The sequence below is a fragment of the Pristiophorus japonicus genome, chromosome 6, assembly GCF_044704955.1.
Source record: "Pristiophorus japonicus isolate sPriJap1 chromosome 6, sPriJap1.hap1, whole genome shotgun sequence".
NCBI classification, from domain to species: Eukaryota; Metazoa; Chordata; class Chondrichthyes; family Pristiophoridae; genus Pristiophorus; species Pristiophorus japonicus.
In genome coordinates, this window is record NC_091982.1 from 148,099,272 (window position 1) to 148,107,719 (window position 8,448).

At 46.8% G+C, this 8,448-nt stretch overlaps 1 pseudogene; it reads right to left on the reverse strand.

Moving 5' to 3' along the window:
• Positions 1 to 7,649: 7,649 nt before the first annotated feature.
• LOC139266408 (U2 spliceosomal RNA) lies at positions 7,650 to 7,888 on the reverse strand (annotated as a pseudogene).
• Positions 7,889 to 8,448: the final 560 nt, after the last annotated feature.

An 8,448-nucleotide genomic window follows, 5' to 3' on the forward strand; every position in this document is an offset into this window, starting at 1 on the left:
AATTAATTAAATAAATCTTGAATTTTAAAAAAGCTACTATCAGTAATGGCGACCATGTAACTACCAGATTGTCGTAAAAACCCATCTGGTTCACTAATGCCCTTTAGGGAAGGAAATCTGCCATCCTTTCCTGATCTGGCCTATATGTGACTCCAGAACCACAGCAATGTGGTTGACTCTGAACTGCCTCTGAAATGGCCAAGCAAGCCCTTCAGTTGTATTCAAGGAGGTGGCTCACCTCCACCTTCTCAAGGGCAATTAGGGATGGACAATAAATGCTGGCCTTGCCAGTGATGCCCACATCCTGTGAATGAAAATTAAGAAATTGTGAGGCTCAATTACCAGCTCCTTCCTCTAGTGAGGGTCTGTGCTGGCAGAAGAGCTTCACGATGCTGACCCTCTGTCTTCAGCAAACCAATTCAACCAAATAAATTTGGCAACCGCAGACACTTCTGTCTTAATTGTTGTCTTTATGAGACACGTGATTTAAATCCCAACAAAGAGCAGAACAGCGGCTGAACTGCTTACTTATTGCAGTGGCTTTTCACTTCAGCAGAATTGATCGTATCTCCTCATAAAACTTTCACAACCGCTGAAATAAATTAAAAAGCCCACCTTGCTTGCAAGTGTTATTGCGTCAAGACCTCTCCAACCAACCAAGCCATTAATGCCAGCAGAAAAACATTTCCATTCCAATCCCACACAGGACTTTATCTGGCCTATAAAAGACAAGGTTTACAATACTGCAGGGCCAACTCATAGGTGAGGAAGCTTACCTGAAACTTTTATTAATTTGATAATCGAAAGATAAAATGGCTGCATCAGGCACCCCACTGACAAGCTGTGGGGTTTCCGGTCACCCGTGCAGGTATTATGGGGAAAATCAACTTTTAAAACAATCTATTTAAAAAGCACCTATCCTGGAACTAATATGTTATTAAACCGGGCTCACATTAGTGAATGATTGGTACCTTTGTGCAGATAACCACGTGATGAGATTTGATTTTTTAATTCTAGCTTTGCTCCCCATTCCTCACCTGAAAGGTGCCGATGGGTGTTGTGGGACATCCATAGGTGCAAACTCCCGGCGTTGCCATATTGTCTCCCACTGTCACCCTGGGAGGGAACAACCAACTCAGCATTTACAAACAGGTCATATCAGCCTTCTGCTTTAAGTGAACCACTAAACAGGCCGAGGGGGGTCTCCATTATGGATAGCACAGGGGTTTACAGACAATCACTTCACACTTCAAGATTGCATGGTACCGTGGGGCACACACTGTCTTTTCACACTCTAGGACAGGGTGGTACAGTGGGTCACACACTGTCCTTTCACATTCTGGGACTGGGTGGTACCGTGGGGCACACACTGTCTTTTCACACTCTAGGACAGGGTGGTACAGTGGGTCACACATTGTCCTTTCACATTCTGGGACTGGGTGGTACAGTGGGTCACACACTGTTCTTTCACACTCTGGGACTGGGTGATACAGTGGGTCACACACTGTCCTTTCACACTCTGGGACTGGGTGGTACAGTGGGTCACACACTGTCCTTTCACACTCTGGGACTGGGTGGTACAGTGGGTCACACACTGTCCTTTCACACTCTGGGACTGGGTGGTACAGTGGGTCACACACTGTTCTTTCACACTCTGGGACTGGGTGGTACAGTGGGTCACACACTGTCCTTTCACACTCTGGGACTGGGTGGTACAGTGGGTCACACACTGTTCTTTCACACTCTGGGACTGGGTGGTACAGTGGGTCACACACTGTTCTTTCACACTCTGGGACTGGGTGGTACAGTGGGTCACACACTGCCCTTTCACACTCTGGGACTGAGTGGTACAGTGGGTCACACACTGTCCTTTCACACTCTGGGACTGGGTGGTACAGTGGGTCACACACTGTCCTTTCACACTCTGGGACTGGGTGGTACAGTGGGTCACACACTGTCCTTTCACACTCTGGGACTGGGTGGTACAGTGGATCAGACACTGTCCTTTCACACTCTGGGACTGGGTGGTACAGTGGGTCACTCACTGTCCTTTCACACTCTGGAACCTGAATTCAACCAAGTCCAAACTGGTAGTTTACAACCTCTTGTGGCTGTATGAGCCCAATTCCTAATGGGAGTGAATCCAGCTTGTATAATTGTCCCTAATTGTTACTAAAGTGACAGTGTTCCTCAGAAACACACCGGACAGCGAATGGCCAAGTGTCTTCATCATCATCATCATCATCATAGGCAGTCCCTCGATTCGAGGATGACTTGCTTCCACGTCAGAAAGTTCACAGGTGTTTCAATGAAGGACCTAATATTCCAGATCCCAAACTGCATCTTGAAGGGTTGGAAGATGCCTGTGCGTGGATTTTTTTAATATGTGGTGACCGTTGCACACCAGCCACCACATGGGCTTGAAAGAGCTAGGTCTTGGTCCAGCGGCAAGGGTTAAGCAAGACGACTGCAGACCAACTCTGCTGCACGGACCTAGTGCGCGCACATATCGCAGTGTGGGTTGGACCGTGCTGCTCCTGGGCCCTCGCCTCAGCTGGGTCCCGAACTCGTACCTCTCGTTGGCACCGATCACATCCCTCAACAATCTCTCGCCGCTCCTTCGCCCTGACCTCGCTGCTCCTGCTGTTCCTGCTCACACTCCAATCACCGACCTGGAATTTGGTGACTTCCCTCTTCACTGCCATTGCTCTCCTGCTCCAGCACGTGCTGCTCCCTGGAGTGGTATGCCGCCACATTCAGCTGCCTAAATTCTACACCCTGGCATTGCCTCTCTAAACCACTCTGCCTCTCTACCTCTCTCCCCTCTAAGACCCTTCTGAAAATCTATCCCTTTAGTCAAGCTTACGTCAGTCTCTTCTGACAACCCCTGCTTTGGCTAAGTGTCAGTAAAGTCACGATGACTATCTAGAGTACCCTGGGCTAGATGATGAAATAAATCTGATGGAGTTACTGCTCCTCATTACTCCTGTTGGCAAGTGTGGATGCAGCTGTGATGCCCTGTATAGTTGAATAGCCCGTTGATACGAGGCTCATGCATGAAGGGTGGCCACTTAGGTAAAGCACCGGCTTGCCTCCCAGACATGCGTCAGCACAGAGGTAAAAGGGGAAAGTTGGTCAGAGGGAAAAAATACCGTATTCTTGTGTGAAGATAAAAATAAATGTGACAATATGCGGCTGAGAATCCAGATTTCTCCTGGAACTTCACCTGCTGCAAGACATACCACTGTTTGGATGTTTGTTCCAGAGATGTTAGTGTGGAGAAGTAATGCGATTTATCTTCCCCAATCCTTTGCTTTAAGTTTTAGGGATTCTTCTTGGGATTAATCAAAGAGGTAGACTGCTTGATGTATTTATCGTAGGTTTAAACTGAAAGGGATTTTCTCCAGAAATGGAGATTGGATCTGCTCCTGTCTTTTACAGACAGTATCACTCCAGCAGCAGACGCAGTACAGCGGGGAAGCATTTGATCCAGGAGGCCATTGTGATTAGATTTGCTCGTAGTTTGGACTTATTTGTCAATGATTTAACTCCTTGTGTACTATACAAGACCCACAATCTACCAAGGAGTGTCCAGAACAGTTACTCTGGCTTCTGACTCCAAATATTACAGGCAAACCTCCTGGCTGGGTTACCCCATTACTCCAGAAATCCACCTACCACCTTAAATATCTACTCCCTCCACCACCAGAGCATCTACAAGATGCACTACAGCATCTCGCCACGGCTTTTTCGACAGCGCATCCCATACCCGCGACCTCGATCACCTCGAAGGACAAGGTTAGCAGGTGCGTGGGAAAACCATCACCTCCAAGATCCACCTCAAAGTCACGCACTATCCCGACATATATCACCGTTCCTTCATCGTCACTGGGTCAAAATCCTTGAACTGCCTCCCTTACAACACTGTGGGAACACCTTCACCACATGGACTGCAGAGGGTCAAGGAGAAGGCAAGTCATCACCACCTTCTCAAGGGCAATGAGGGATGGGCAGTAAATGCTGGTCTTGCCGGCAATGCCCATGTCCCGTGAATTAATTTTTTAAAACCCTGCCCATTGAAGTACAGCCAGTTGTCTTGGGTAATCCTTGCCACTGGACCAAGACCTAGCTCTGTCAAAAAAATCCACGCACAGGCACCTTCCACCCTTCAAGATGTAGATCGCGACCTGGAATATTAGGTCCTTCATTGAAACAGCTGTGAACTCATCCCTTTTTGGCATGGAAGCAAGTCATCCTCGTTTCAAGGGACTGCCTATGATGATGATGATGAGTTGGCTTCCCCCACAATATTGGGATCTTCCCCGTTGAAAGGGAAGAGATAGGCTTTCAGTCGTTACTGCGTTAAATTTGTGTGTATCTAGTTACTAGTTGCATGTGTTCATTGCTTCTTCTCAACAGATGTTCTTGAGTTCGGGGAATCAGAACATTGAGGCATTGGTACCGATCCAGCTGATCTGAGGGTCTCCTCTCTCTTTCTCTCTCTCTCTGGCAGCTTCAATGGGTCACTTTAAATGAGTATGGGCTGTGTCAAAGATGTCCTTAGTGGACACCAAACTGCCCTCAATTCAGTGCCACCGGACACAACATCTGCAATCTCACGTCAGAGAGACGACATGACTGGTGTGAGAGATGGGAACATAACGTTGATCCAGCAAAAAATGCTCTTCTGAAGTTGGGGTGTGTGCACATAATGAGGGCAGAGCAGGGGGAGCTGCAGTCTGGGCCTTGGCTGCACTTTACCTGATCAGAAGGATTCGGCATGGGTTCCATTCCCCACCACTGACCTCTCACTCCTTTTCCAGCACTAAACATTCAACCTAAAATATGGAAATATGTTTTTGAGTCATTGTATAGCATAATGCGATTTTGAAGCTTGAATTACACTTTTCATTTACTTTTGTTCTGTGAGCAAAAGGTCCAGTGGGTTTGTTTCCTTGATTTAATTAACTGCTTGATTCTATTGTAAAAGAGGAATTTGTTGTATTGTAGAAGGTTTGTGTGTAATGGATTCATGAAGATTGCTCTTGTCTGACAGGATATGTTACATTGTATTTTGGGCTATTGGTTTCCCTATTGTCGGTTGGTATATGTATGTATGAAATATTATGTCTATGTACAAATTATTAGGTTTGAAGAATTGTGTATATGAACTATATTTATTATAGAAACATAGAAACATAGAAAATAGGTGCAGGAGTAGGCCATTCAGCCCTTCGAGCCTGCACCATCATTCAATAACATCATGGCTGATCATTCCCTCAGTAACCCTTTCCTGCTTTCTCTCCATACCCTTTGATCCCTTTAGCCGTAAGGGCCATATCTAACTCCCTCCTGAATTTATCCAATGAGCTGGCATCAACAACTCTCTGTGCTAGAGAATTCCACAGGTTAACAACTCTCTGAGTGAATAAGTTTCTCCTCATCTCAGTCCTAAATGGCTTACCCCTTATCCTTAGACTGCGTCCCCTGGTTCTGGACTTCCCCAACATCGGGAAAATTCTTCCTGCATCTAACCTGTCCAATCCCGTCGGAATCTTATATGTTTCTATGAGATCCTCTCTCATCCTTCTAAACTCCAGTGAATCCAGGTCCAGTCGATCCAGTCTCTCCTCATATGTCAGTCCTGCCATCCCGGGAATCAGTCTGGTGAACCTTCGCTGCACTCCCTCAATAGCAAGAACGTCCTTCCTCAGATTAGGAGACCAAAACTGAACACAATATTCCAGGTGAGGCCTCACCAAGGCCCTGTACAACTGCAGTAAGACCTCCCTGCTCCTATACTCAAATCCCCTCGCTATGAAGGCCAACATGCCATTTGCCTTCTTCACCGTCTGCTGTACCTGCTTGCCAACTTTCAATGACTGATGTATCATGACACCCAGGTCTCGTTGCACCTCCCCTTTTCCTAATCTGCCGCCATTCAGATAATATTCTGCCTTTGTGTTTTTGCCATCAAAGTGGATAACCTCATATTTATCCACAGTATACTGCATCTGCCATGCATTTGCCCACTCGCCTAACCTGTCGAAGTCACCCTGCAGCCTCTTAACATCCTCCTCACAGCTCACACCGCCACCCAGCTTAGTGTCATCTGCAAACTTGGAGTATTACACTCAATTCCTTCATCTAAATCATTGATGTATATTGTAAATAGTTGGGGTCCCAGCACTGAGCCCTGCAGCACCCCACTAGTCACTGCCTGCCATTCCAAAAATGACCCGTTTATTCCGACTCTCTGCTTCCTGTCTGCCAACCAACTCTCTATCCACGTTAGTACATTACCCTCAATATTATGTGCTTTAATTTTGCACACCAATCTCTTGTGTGGGACCTTGTCAAAAGCCTTTTGAAAGTCCAAATCCACCACATCCACTGGTTCTCCCTTGTCCACTCTACTAGTTACATCTTCAAAAAATTCTTGAAGAATTGTCAAGCATGATTTCCCTTTCATAAATCTATGCTGACTTGGACCGATCCTGTCACTGCTTTCCAAATGCGCTGCTATTTCATCCTTAATGATTGATTCCAACATTTTTCCCACTACTGATTTCAGGCTAACTGGTCTATAATTACCCGTTTTCTCTCTCCCTCCTTTTTTAAAAAGTGGTGTTACATTAGCTACCCTCCAGTCCATAGGAACTGCTCCAGAGTCAATAGACTGTTAGAAAATGATCACCAATGCATCCACTATTTCTAGGATCACTTCCTTAAGTACTCTGGGATGCAGACTATCAGGCCCCGGGGATTTATCGGCCTTCAATCCCATCAATTTCCCGAACACAATTTTTTTTATTCATTCATGGGATGTGGGCCCACTCTCTGTGCTCAGACATGTACACATTGCACACACTCTGAGCTCAGACATGTACACATTGCACACTCTCTGTGCTCAGACATGTACACATTGCTCACTCTCACAGCTCAGACATGTACACATTGCACACTCTCTGTGCTCAGACATGTGCACATTGCACACTCTCTGTCCTCAGACATGTACACTGCACACTCTCTGTGCTCAGACATGTACACATTGTACACTCTCAAGCTCAGACATGTATACATTGCATACTCTCACAGCTCAGACATGTACATGTTGCTCACTCTCTGTGCTCAGACATGTACACATTGCACACTCTCTGTGCTCAGACATGTACTCATTGCCCACTTGCTGAGCTCAGACATGTACACATTGCACACTCTCTGTGCTCAGACATGTACACTGCACACTCTCTGTGCTCAGACATGTACACATTGTACACTCTCAAGCTCAGACATGTATACATTGCATACTCTCACAGCTCAGACATGTACATGTTGCTCACTCTCTGTGCTCAGACATGTACACATTGCTCACTCTCTGTGCTCAGACATGTACACATTGCACACTCTCTGTGCTCAGACATGTACTCATTGCCCACTTGCTGAGCTCAGACATGTACACATTGCACACTCTCTGTGCTCAGACATGTACACATTGCACACTCTCTGTGCTCAGACATGGACACATTTTTTTTTTTTTGAAGTCCGTAGCCAATCGTTCCAATTCTTTGTCAAATCACAAACGCCAGAGGTCACCTTGCACACGCCAAGGATCACTCTGCGCCAATGCTCTTAGCCAAAAGGCCTAGAGCCACTGCACCGTTCCTGGAAGTACTGCAATACCAGGTTCGTGCCATGGAGGTGGATGGGTCAGGTCCCCCACACACCTCCGTGGAGGTGGATGGGTCAAGCCACCCCACCCACCTCCTGTTTCCAAAAAAGCAAGCATATACCTTCCTGATCCAGGGAGAACCACCCGGAGGTCATGGTGGCTACTCCCCTGTCAGGTCAGTTACGCATGATCTTAGCCAAAAGGCCGAGAAGCATTGCCCACTTGCTGAGCTCAGACATGTACACATTGCTCACTCTCTCAGCTCAGAGACACCGGTCGCTATTTTCATCACCTCAATGGGTCCGTGGCGGGCAATGTCGGTGGTAAGTCCTGACCCCACTACTGGCTCCATCTCACTCTGTGAAATGAATTGCCCTTGATGGGGCTTGTTAAGCCCGCCCAGCGTGTTTCCGGGCCAATTAGAAGCAGGTCTGGTGACATCATTTGATGACACGTCATCAGCCAGTTTCCTTAAAATGATCATAGCCAAATTTATTTTGACATTGCGTTGTCGGTATTTGACTGTAAAGACTGACAATCACTGCACAAAAGAGCACGGCTGCATCCAGGCTAATAATTCCCTTCTTATACTTATGGGGGGAGTCACGGCATAAAGGGAGATCCTCTTCCCTTCCCATGGGCGGAAGAGTCTTCCCCAGAAGATTAGCACATTGCATATTGCAGAGGAGGGCACAAGCAGGGATGCGGTCAGGAGGACCTGGGTGCAGTGCCACAAATGTTTCAATGATCTGAGTAGATCACAAAATGTTAATTCA